At 40.1% G+C, this 12,639-nt stretch overlaps 1 protein-coding gene across 2 annotated transcripts in view; it reads left to right on the plus strand.

The window, feature by feature from the left end:
* The window catches only part of ZNF366 (zinc finger protein 366), a 54,979-nt gene that overhangs the window by 24,294 nt on the left and 18,046 nt on the right, over positions 1–12,639 (plus strand). Inside the window, exon 2 of one of the 2 annotated variants that reach the window (XM_069962821.1) lies at positions 7,353–7,536. The exons of the other annotated variant lie outside the window; for it this stretch is intronic. The gene's annotated coding sequence lies outside the window, so the exon portion shown is untranslated. The remainder of the gene's footprint in view (positions 1–7,352; positions 7,537–12,639) is intronic. 2 annotated transcript variants of the gene reach the window in all.

Genomic DNA, 12,639 nt, shown 5'->3' on the forward strand with positions numbered 1-12,639 from the left:
TTTTGTGTCACATGTTATGTTATGTTATGTTATGCAGATGCTTGTTTTTCTTTCTCTTCTCTATCCTATTTTCTCTTTCTCACACACACTCAGCCCACACCACTCATGGGAGGGTAAACACAGCCCCTGTAGGAGGAACTAGTTCTTGGTGGGAGGAAGTTACTTGGTGGCTGAAGGTCCAAGTGAGTGGATCTGTGAGGATCAGGTCAGCTACAAAGTTATTCTTATGAACCCTAAAACAGCTATGCAGTGCCAAGCTCTACAAAAGGGAGAGTAGCCAAACAGGGAACACCTTGCCCATACCAGGAACCTTTAAAAAACGTGCAGGGAAGTTACCTGAAGCAATAGGAACTGACCCTAGTGGGACAAAGCTACAGTATGTCTACATATCCTACTGCGCAGTGCAGGACAATTAGGTAATCTTGGAAGTCTGCTACACCCAGATAACCTATGACTGAGGCTCGTACTACCTACCTAGGACGGGTAGCCCGCAACTAGAGGCATAAGGCGGTTGAAGACTAGAACAGTCATCTGTGAGTACGAATATTCTTTTTTACCTCATCTACTACTTTTCCTATTCTGGCACAGCACACTTATTACATTGGACAAGGCCCCTCTCGCAACTCCTCTCTTCTCTCTCTCTCTCTCTCTCTCTCTCTCTGCAAATCACCTACTTCTACAAGTACTTGTTCTACCTCAACTGTCAGCACCTAAAATCTCTGTAAAGATTTGTACGGTTTACTGCACTGTCATCACATGTACAGTAAAGTATTCTATTTTTGCCAAACGCACTGGACTCTAGTTTATGCTTTAAGTACCTGCACCTACACACCTCTGTATACTTGGGCTATCCTCTTTCTGTACTGTAGCGGTGCCAACAGTCCGGGGTGGGTCTAACACCACTCCAGGCTACCATGAAAAGTGCTCAATTGACCCTAAGCAACCCCGGCTACCGGGCCACCTACCACACTTGTAGTCATTATAATGGGGTCACCCAACTTTCCCAACATCCTACACCTAGTATAATGGAGGTCACCGAGCTTTCCCAGCATCTTGTAGTCAGTATGATGGAGAAGGTCACCCAACTTTCTCAGCATCATGTAATCTGTATGATGAAAGTTACTTAGCTTTTCCAGCATCTAGTACTCATGAGTATGGTCCTTACTGTAAGGTCCATACAATTAAGACAACACCTGGAAAATTTTGGGGAAAAAATCAACACAGATGACCCCCCGGCAAAACACACCCACATAGACCACACCCACAATAAGCCACACCTAACGTTGCAAAAGCCTAAGTGTCCCTAGAAAAGAATTTCAAATGTTGGCACGGATGGATTTATTGGGTCCAAATGTTTTTTCAAAATGCTGAGTTTTTTTTAGGTATGCTATATTTTAAGCCAATAGACCAATGAGTGGTCCACAGGATGGTTTATTTGTTTCTGATCGGTTGGGTAGGACATAGACTAAGACTGTATCCATGTTTTCCTAAGGGCAGCATCCAACTTCTTCAGCAACTGGTATTAAAATGACAAGTGGTCGCCCAGAACTCCAAACGGCCTTACTAGAAGCAGTATTAAACTACCGATGAGTTTTCTACACAATACACACCAGCTTTTCAGCCCTGCCCGCTCTACACAGTGAATAGGACTGTACGCAGTTTGTCCCTCTGTAGAGGTATCAACTAGAGATGAGCATGCTCAAAAGAGATTGCTCAGCATTTAAATACTGGTGGCTGAAGAAGTTGGATGCAGTTCTAGGAAGTTCTGGAAAAGATAGATACAACCTATGGCCTACCATACCGATCAGAGAGTAATGAACTATCTGTGCACAGCTTATCAGTCTCTTTTTTGCCACCAAAAAACCCTTTATGGGTGCCTTCACACACACCGTATTGCAGCAGATTGTACGCTGCAAGTTCCATAGTGAAATCTGCTGTTTACTGTCATTTTCTGCTGGTTTACATACATAATACGTCACCTGGCTGTGCTTCAGCTTGCTTCTCAGGCTCCCGGCTCCTTTTTGTCCCGCTCAGCCAATCAGTGCATTGCCCTGACATGAGCAGGGGCATGGGCAGTTAACCTATTACCCCGGCAGCGGTGGGTTAAGTGGGAAGGGGCTTTACATTCTTGCAGCGAAATGAAAAATCCACTACGAGTTTGTAAAGCCATAGAAAATGACAGGACACAGGATCGCAGCGGATTTCACTGCAGAGCTCACAGTCTGAGATCCGCTGCAGATCCTGTACCTGTGAAGGCAGCCATATACTTCTTTTTTAATGCAGCATGCATGTGCCACTTACATGCATTTTTCCTCCATAAGCTTAGGGTGCCTTTACACACAAATTTCTGACAGATTTTGAAAGCCAAAGCCAGGAATGAATTTGGAGAATATACAATATACCTACAGCAGGTTGCATTTTGAAAAAATACCATGGACCCAACAAATCTATTACATAATGTATTCAAATAGCAAGTGATGCTAATCTCTAGTAGCGACCTGTAACCTCAGCTCAGCTCCCATTTAAGTGAACAGGAGCTGATCAGCGACTGATGACCTATCCTGTGGATAGCGGATTAGTCTATTTTAACAGACACACCCCATTAAAAATGTTGTAAAAACACAAAAGAATATTGTAAAAAATTATTAAGGGGGCATTCATACCTAGTAAGTTTTGCAGTGCAATCAGTTGGGATACTCATTACCATTATAGTCTCTGGCCCTCCATTCTCGCTGCGGATTCTCTTTCTGCTGCAAGAATGTTAAACTATTTAGCTTCCAGTCTGGTAAGAATAATATAGTTCCTCCCTGCGTGCTCATGCCCGAGTCTTGGGGGTCCCTGCTCACTGACAGCCCGTCCAGCCAATCAGTGCATCCAGTGATTGGCTGAGCGGGGACCTAAAGACTCAAGCAGGAGCATCAGGGGGAATGCAGGCAGCATTGCCTGTTTATTTTTTTTACCGGCACGGCAGTTAAATAGTTAAACATGGCTAAAATCTTGCAGCAGAATGAAAATCTGCTGTGAAAATGGAGGGCCATAGACTATAGTGGTGCTCGCGAAACTCGCAGTCTGAAATCAGCTGCAAACTTGCTAAGTGTGAACTCACCCTAAAGGGGTTTTCTGATTTAAGCATACTTGTCTTCTATCCACAGGTAAGTATGAGATTGCGGGGGGGGGATTTCCAACATCCGTGTGCCCCAGGGCTCTCTAGATTGGTGCCCTGGCTCATTTGTTATTGTTGGAGCCTTGGGTCGGCTCATGACTCATGACTCACAGTATACAACTCAACAAATAAAAGTAGTTGTGCCTAATCGCACTGTGTGTGAATAGTCCCGAGCCACTGGGCAAACTCAACATCCAATTAGCAAAAAACCAGGACACATAAATATCTTTAGAATAATTCTTTGTTTGTAGGTTTTTTCTTTTGCAATGAAACTTTTCACAAAAAAAGTAATAATCAAAATAACAGATATCACCACAGTTAGTCACCATGCTCCCATGACTTTCAAAGGGATCCCGAAAGGACAATTAATGCGAGTGAAACGTATTTGTAGAAATGAAAAAAATTGTGAGGCACAATGTGCTAAGATGATGGATAAAATTTGTGCTAGAGGATACAAGAAAGATGAGGTACATAAAGCATGGGAAGATGTGAAAAAAATACCAAGAGAGAATTTAATAAAAAGACGAGAGAAGGATAAAAAAGAAAGTCAGATAACATTCCAATCTAAATTTGACAAGCATTCTAATCTTATTAGAAAGACGATCCTGAGACACTGGGAAATATTAAAGCATGATGAAAAATATGGTAAATTGTTCAGTGAGCCTCCTAGGTTCATATACAGGAAGGGTCAATCTGTTGCAAATATGGTGGTTAAATCTGACATAAAAACTCCAGTGAAATCGAGGCAGATGAAAGTTAGGACATGTCACAAAGGAACATTTGCATGTCTTTCTTGCCAGAATTGTAATGGTATAATTAAAGGGGAGAGTATATGCCATCCCCTTAAGGGACATAAAATTATGCTAAAAGGGATGTATACATGCAGGACAAGTAATGTAGTTTACATGTTAAGATGCCCATGTGGGCGGGTATATGTGGGACAAACTACACGCGAGATCAGAGTAAGGATCAATGAACATAAGTCTGCAATAAGAACCTATGCACAAAAAATACTGAAGAAGGAGACACAGGAAAATATAGAGAAAGAAAATAAAAAATACGGTGAAACCTCTGTTGCACGCCACTTCCACGAATTTGGTCACAAAGTTTGTGACTTAAGGTGGCTGTATTAGAGGAAATCTATGGAGTGAGTAGTAGCGACATTAAGAGGAAACTGTTACAAAAAGAAACATTCTGGATATATCAGTTAGAAAGTTTGTACCCGAAAGGGCTAAATGAAATATGTAACTTTGCAGTATTTCTATAAGGGTAGATTAGCATTTTCATTGTCTAACTAAGATGGCGTGGATAATATTGGTGGTTGATACTATTTTAGAATGTGAAAATATGAGTTTATTATAGTAACCATCTCTATTATAGATCTGTAACCTATATTTATTGTTTTTATAGTGATTTGATATGTTAATGAGCAACTGCTATAAATATGGTGAAGGGTGCACTTCCATTATGCTTGAGAAAGGGGGCGGACCCCCGAAACGTAGCAAGACGTGTTTCGTCATCTTACGTCCTGTAAAAAGTGAGAGTCTTCAGACAGGAATGGAGTTCACCAGCGCTACGGCGTGAAGAACGGATTCTCCTACTCCTGAGCACTGTGGTGATATCTGTTATTTTGATTATTACTTTTTTGTGAAAAGTTTCATTGCAAAAGAAAATACCTACAAACAAAGAATTATTCTAAAGATATTTATGTGTCCTGGTTTTTTGCTAATTGGATCATGACTCACAGTGCCATTCACTCTCTGTGAGGCCGCCGGAGAGAGCCAAGCACAGCTCTCAACTCTTTCCGGCGGCTCCACAGAAAATGAATAGAGCTGCAGGTCACACCGACCCACGGCTAAGGAGTCGGGGCCCCTTTAAACATGTTTAACATAAACCAGACAGCACGTGGGCCTCTATGCTCTCCACTGCCAGGGCTGAATTTTATTTCCAGTCCGGCCCTGCCCCTAGCAATTGGTATGTGTCTATGGGTGCACAATATCTTTTTCTTTTTAATGGAAGTGTAAGAACAGATGGGGTAGAAGCTGGAGAAACAATAATAAGTGATGGAAAGTTAAAGGGGTTATCCAGCGTGGGGGCTATTTTTAGATGTGGCCGGGGAGGAGGTGGCTGAAAGAAAAGATGTCCACTCACCTCCCTGGTTCCAGCGGTGGGTCCCGCATCGCGGTGCTCCGGTGCCCGGCCGCTTCCTGGTCACTGGAGCGCCGCAATGCGGGACCCGCTGCTGGAACCTGGGGAGGTGAGTGGACGTCTTTTCTTTCAGCCACCTCCTCCCCGGCCACATCTAAAAATAGCCCCCACGCTGGATAACCCCTTTAATAAGGATTGGTTAACTGTATGGTTTCAGGATGACTTTTCACTTGTGGCTGAAAACATTCTGAAGTTATCTCATAAAGGTTAAAAGTGAGATAGAAAAAAGGTGGAGTTGATACTACAAGCTGGAGTACTGAAGGCAGTGTCCATTTACACAGAAAGATTATCTGACAGATTATCTGCCAAAGATTTGAAGCCAAAGCCAGGAATGGATTTGACAAGAGGAGAAATCTCAGGCTTTCCTTTTTGACCTAATCTCTTTATAATCTGTTTCTGGCTTTTGCTTCAAATTTTTGGCAGATAATCTGTCAGATAATCTTTCTGTGTAAATGGACCCTTAGCGTGCATTTACAGAGAGACTTATCTGACAGATTTTTGAAGCCAAAGCCAGGAACAGACTATAAACAGAGAACAGGTCACAAAGAAAAGACTGAGATTTCTCCTCTTTTTGAATACATTTCTTGCTTTGGCTTCAAAAATCTGTCAGATAAATCTCTCTGTGTAAACACACCAATAGTTATAGCAAACTCAGTAGTCATGTCTGTGACTACTGGTGCTGGAGGAGACTAAAATATTTGTCTGGCAGATCCTGCAAAGATGAGTTGTGAGGAGAAGTCTTCATGATGGCCGGGCCAGATGGAGAAGAAAGGAAAAGTGAGCGACTTAGAGAAGAGGTCACCTGTATGATGCTGTGTAAACCAATAAAACTAAATTTCAAAATATTGCATCAAAGCTGCAACAGATGTCCATGTAAATGTGTTCCACTATATTTAATTTACTATACCACATTAGCTTTTAGACTAAGGAACCGGTATTCCTGTGTTAAGGTTTTGGTTTTCCCAACTTTAACATTGCCCAGCTCACTTGCCATTCTGCTCAGCAGTGGCTCAAGCTTAGAGGGAAAACTGAATCTAAGTTACTTTACAAAAAACTACACATTTGTTCTTCCTCACATATGTATGTGGTACACATCTGACTATACCTTCTTTGCTTCATGACACCACCCCTTTAAGCCCCTATTTCCTATCCATTTTTTATACAATATATAAGGTGCTATAGTAATGTCTAGAGCAATGCTTCACAATTCCAGTCCTCAGGCCTCACCAACAGGTCGTGTTTTGAGAATATCCCATAGAAAGATCACCTGTGAGAATACCTGATGCACTGACTATAATTATATCACCATTGAAATACTAAGGAAATCCTCAAAACATGACCTGTTGGTGAGGCCTGAGGACTGGAATTGAGAAGCACTGATGTAGAGGAGTTGTCAGTCTTACCCCTTTGAGCTATTGCTTCCTCACAGAGGGCTTCCAGGTATCTGACATTCGCCTGTTGTAATTCCCGCCTCTATAACATCTGTGATCAGCCTGAAAGTGCACGCCATTGGGTTCTAACATGTTGGATGAACAATTTCACGCTTATAACATTTTGATATCTTAAAACTGTAAGAGGTTGACTTTTTTTTTTTTTCTCCAAACGTCTGACATAATTGAAATAAAGTATAGTATAATAACCTTGAACATAATTTATTATTTCTATATGATTGATGTAATACAGTCATGTAGCTGTGGTCTTCCAGCTGTTGTCACTGTGGCCAGGCTCTAACTCCGGGTAGAGATGAAATTCCATGAGAATATTCCCACCATACAAGTGTCATGTCAGCTCCGCCGCACTCCTCTGCGGCCGTCACGACTGGAATGTCACTGGAATTCCTTCTCACTTCTCCTCTAAGGCCAATTTAATTTTTTTTTTTTATAGAAGAAATAGATGTCTATCTGCTGTTTCCTTATTTTTTTGCAGGAAAGCATAGGGTTGTTGACTTCCTCTCTCCTCCCTTCCTTCCTTCTTTCCAAAGGTACTCATCTGAAAAAGGAGAAGCAAATGATTGTTCCTGTTCTCTTTCTTAAGTCACTTTTATACACTGTCCTCACCAGACTCTCCACCAAATCTCACAGACAGGGTGCGTGAAAGGACAAGACGTTGAAGAAAGGGCACTAAGAGCATCAGTGAGAAGACACTGCCTCCCTCCTCAGGGATCAGTAAGTAGATTTCCTGCTTACACTCTAAGGACATGCAGATGATGAGTGACAGTATATAGAACCAGATGAGATTATAGCCACATCTTTTATTTCTCGGTATCTAACCATACGCAGGGTCCTCATTCCTTACCTGGCCAGAAAAGGTATTCAATTACAAATAAAGACCCAACTTTTTTTTTTCAAATGTAAAATTTATGTGATAGACCTATACTGGCATATCGAACAGTGTTTCTCAATATTTGCAGATTAAGTAACTTCTTTGAATCAATTACGCTCCACTTGAATGTTCAGTAGAGTCTTTTACTGATATCACACATTATTGCTCACATGCCATCAGACTTGCCAGGATGACAGGACAGTCAGGTCAGGACATGCACTGTACTGTATATACCACACAATATAACTATAGGTCATTCATGTGCAATAGCCAGTGGTGGGAAGACTGGTTTGGGATTCTTCCTCTCTTTTTCGTTGTAATTTTTATAACTGGACTGATAGAACTTGGGAGAACTGGTTGAACCCCATCCCTGTACCCAGCTATTAAATTTGAATGGGCTGCACCTGTAAATTCTGTAGGTATATAATACAATGGCTGCTAAATTCTAGATAATAAGATTTTAAATAAAAATATCATCTATCATCTATCTATCTATCTATCTATCTATCATCTCCTATCTGTATATATATATCAGTTATCAGTCTGTATTGTATCTGTCTTTATTTGTAGTATCTACTGTATTTCTATAAACTAATGGCAAGCATGTACTTCTATATCTGTTCGTCTGTCCATTACGTATGGTTTCATAATGCTTTCAATCATCTGATTTGTTATTATTCTATCACTATATTAAAAGTATGGAAGTATCTATTTATCTATCTATTTTATATTGAAAGTCCTTGGTCAGGACAATCTGCCCCAGCGGCACTGTTTTTGTAGTGCTGCTCCATTATCATCTATCTATCTATCTACGTAAAGATGTTCCGCAGCACACCAGCATAGGTGAATAAGGTGATTATTTATTGCAAGTAGTACAAAAATACAGAGAGATGCGACGTTTCGACCCTCTCACAGGGTCTTTATCAAGCTTGATAAAGACCCTGTGAGAGGGTCGAAACGTCGCATCTCTCTGTATTTTTGTACTACTTGCAATAAATAATCACCTTATTCACCTATGCTGGTGTGCTGCGGAACATCTTTACGTATTATTGTGGATCCCCAGGCCGGGGGACTGACTTTGTACAGCACCCGCTTCATCAAGCTCTGGATGTGCGGCTTTTTCCTGTATCTATCTATCTATCTATCTATCTATCTATCTATCTATCTATCTATCTATCTATCTATCTATCTTTAATTGTATGATGTGCATGTATTTAAATTTCCATTACAAAAGATGTTATACCTATCACATAGTTATAAATCCCTATCATGTACGTATATATGTAGTCGTCTACCAGCTATGCATCATTTATAATAACTTTGATTTATTGTTCTATTAGTTTTATATTGTTACAACAGAGTTGATGCTTATAACAAACTTCCAGCACATGTGGTTGGTAAATCCACAGTAAGTGAATGTAACTGCCTGGGATAAACCTTTTATATGCATGCATGCATGCATGCATGAGTCCATCCGAACCCGATCGTTCAGCATTTGATTAGCGGTGGCTGCTGAAGCCCTAAGGCTATGTGGAAAACATGGATATAGTCATTGGCTGTATCCATGTTTTCCAGACAACCTTAGAGCTTTATCCAAGTTCAGCAGCCACCGCTAATCAAATGCCGAACGATCGGGTTCAGATAGACTCGAACCCGAACCTGGTTCGCTCACCTCTAATATCTATCCTAACATAATAACAACAAGGAAATATTATAAAAGCAGACTTGATGGACCAGGTGGTGTTTTTTCTGGCCACAGTCTTGTATGTTCCTATCCATCTATAAAAGTGTTCCTATCTGAGAAGCAATCATATTTGCAGTACCTCATGTGTCTTCCCAGCTGCTTGTGGCTTTAAATACTATTCTGCACTAGTGACAAATACAGGTATATTACTTGGTTTCTCTATCTTCTATCTATCTATCTATCTATCTATCTATCTATCTATCTATCTAAAATAAAACAAATCTATCTTCTATCTATCTAAAATAAAAAAAAAATCTATCTATCTATATCCTATCTACTAATATACTTATAATTTATCTACACATTATATAACATATCATGAATCTTTCATTATACCTTTGTCATCTATTAATCTATGATTTTGCTGCTTTGTTACGTTTCTATTGCTATAACATAAGCATGTAATGTGTGTTTTATTCTTCTGTATTGAGTTTCTATCCATTATCCACATCTATCTATCTTATTATCCATCAAAACTATCTATTTGGTTGCCTAACTAAATATCTATTATATAGCTGTCTCATTGACACACATATCTTGGCATAGCACAAGTCTGCCAGGGGAAATTTTAATAACAATACATTTGAATGCAAAATATTGCTTTTTAGCTATGGAAGCAAGCAGGTGGCAGAAAAGGAAAACTTTTTCTTCAGCTGATTCTCAGCTACTCCCTGCCCTACTTGTTATAACCCAACTTTTCTGGTACTTTGGGCAGTAATTTTTATGGTGGATGTTTCCGTAAAAGTTAGTTGTAGTGTGACCTACCCATGTTCTGTGAGTCAGAGAAGTTATTTAAGTCAGGTACGATGTTCTACTGTAGTCTGAAATATATGTGTATGTATATTGACAACAAGTATATTAGAGAGTTGCAGAATTTATCAGGTGTGAACAAGATTTCTGTATATTACAAGACTAATCACCCCTCTAAATAATTTCCAGTGTGTTTTATGTTACAATAAAAAAAAAACCTCATTTATGAGGCCCTAGAAGAAATATACCCTGTTGGGAAATATCTACCATTTTCCCCTTTTTTTCTTTACCCAGATTTTAAGGTTCTGCTTGTGGATATGATAAGTTATGTAACACAAAGAACAAGCACAATTTTAGTTTTCATTAACATTTTTGCCATTTGACTATTGAATAAATACATACTTGGGATGACATAATTTATGCACATGAATCTGTATACCTGTACATCCCTACATATATTTATGTAGTGCAATAGTGCACCCATGCTGAGCCTGTCCATTAAAATTGTGATGTGTGTAAATGTCAAATAAGTGGTACAAGATAGACCCCTACTGGCAATCAGTGAAACTACACCCCCTCCAATACCACCTATCCTCACATATGGACTTTGACCCAAAGCAAAGCTCTGAACAATAGGGTGCATATGTCTTTGTAAAACTGGAGCTGGGAGACAGAAGTACTACTGTATAGGGCAAAAACCTGGATCTATTAGAATTCCACTACTATATGTTTCCTGTGTATTTCTTTTCCTCTGAATTTTCTTCTTCCAGGTCATGTGATTCTTTTATCCCATGATTCAAAGATTTATTTTGAAGAAAGGGAGGGGAAAAAAACTCACCCACATAAACATGTGTCTTTTTTTCAACCTATAGAGGCAGGGGCGTAGCTAGGGGTTCAGCCTAGGGGGGGCGAGTGAGTCTGAGTGGGCCCCCAACCAACCTCAGCAGGTGACAAGGCTTTCTGAATAATAAAGGGAATATTCTTCTACATTACTCATAGTGGATAAGGATAAAGAGCAGTGTAAGAGGCTTCTGTACATTTCACATATAGAACCACAAAAAAATTTAAAGTTCTTAAGATTAGAAAAATAAAGCTGCCTTCTTCCACAGACAGCACCACTCTTGTCCTTAGTTTGTGTGGTATTCGACTGAAGTGAATAGTGCCAAGCTGTGATACCACACACAACCTAAGAGCAGGGGTGGCGCTGTTTTGGAAGAAAGCAACTATGTTTTTTTTTCTTAATTCTGAAGAACCCTTTTAACCAGATTATCTTTGCCTAAAAATAATAGTGGTATAGGTAATAAGTTTTTAGACATTAAGGCTATGTTCACACTGCGTATGAGTCCGGCCGCATGTCGTACGCCGGGTTACATGTGCAGCTGAAACTACGGGCGTGGGAAAAATCGACATGCAGCCGGATGCGTACGCACTGCGAACATACGCCCGTAGTACAGTTATGCTTCCCTAGCTTGATTCGTAGTGATCTGAAACAGGTCATTTACTTGGAAATCTTCGCCCAGCCCAATAAAACTCACAGAACCTTTTGGATCGAAAAATCAAGTTCAATTTGGCTGAAATAAGTACTTCGTACGGGACCGCATGGAAATCCACGGCCGTGTTTCTACATTTCCGTCCTCAAACAATAGTCTTGTAAATTTTTCACGGCGCTGCATACGATCCGGCCGTAAGCTCATACGTAGTGTGCATTGTGCGGCCGTATATCGTATACTTTCAAGCGAACGCATCAACCTCAAAAGTACGTGCAGAAACATACGCAGTGTGAACATAGCCTCAAAGGGGTGAGCTGGTTGTGATCATACATGTACAATCCAAGATATGTGATGAGCTGCTAGATATCCATTTCCTATCTATCTATCTATCTGTCTGTCTGTCTATCTATCTATCTATCTATCTATCTATCTATCTATCTCCTATCTATCTATCTCCTATCTATCTATCTATCTATCTATCTCCTATCTATCTCCTATCTATCTATCTATCTCCTATCTATCTATCTATCTATCTATCTATCTAATCTATCTATCTTCTATCTATCTATCTCCTGTCTATCTATCTATCTATCTATCTCCTATCTATCTATCTATCTATCTATCTATCTATCTATCTATCTATCTATCTAATCTATCTATCTATCTCCTATCTATCTATCTATCTATCTATCTATCTATCTATCTATCTATCTATCTATCTATCTCCTATCTATCTATCTATCTATCTATCTATCTATCTTCTATCTATCTATCTATCTATCTATCTATCTATCACATTACAGGAGGAGATATAAGAGGACAATGATCACATGTCCTTCATGCACCAGCATCTTCTCAGCCCCGCCCCCTCATGACATCACCACAGGTCCTTCATCCACAAGAATCCTCTCCAGTTCTCAGCCCCGCCCCCTTATGACGTCACCACAGGTCCTTCCTCATCG

Source organism: Dendropsophus ebraccatus, chromosome 3, assembly GCF_027789765.1.
Source record: "Dendropsophus ebraccatus isolate aDenEbr1 chromosome 3, aDenEbr1.pat, whole genome shotgun sequence".
In the NCBI taxonomy this organism is placed as follows: Eukaryota; Metazoa; Chordata; class Amphibia; order Anura; family Hylidae; genus Dendropsophus; species Dendropsophus ebraccatus.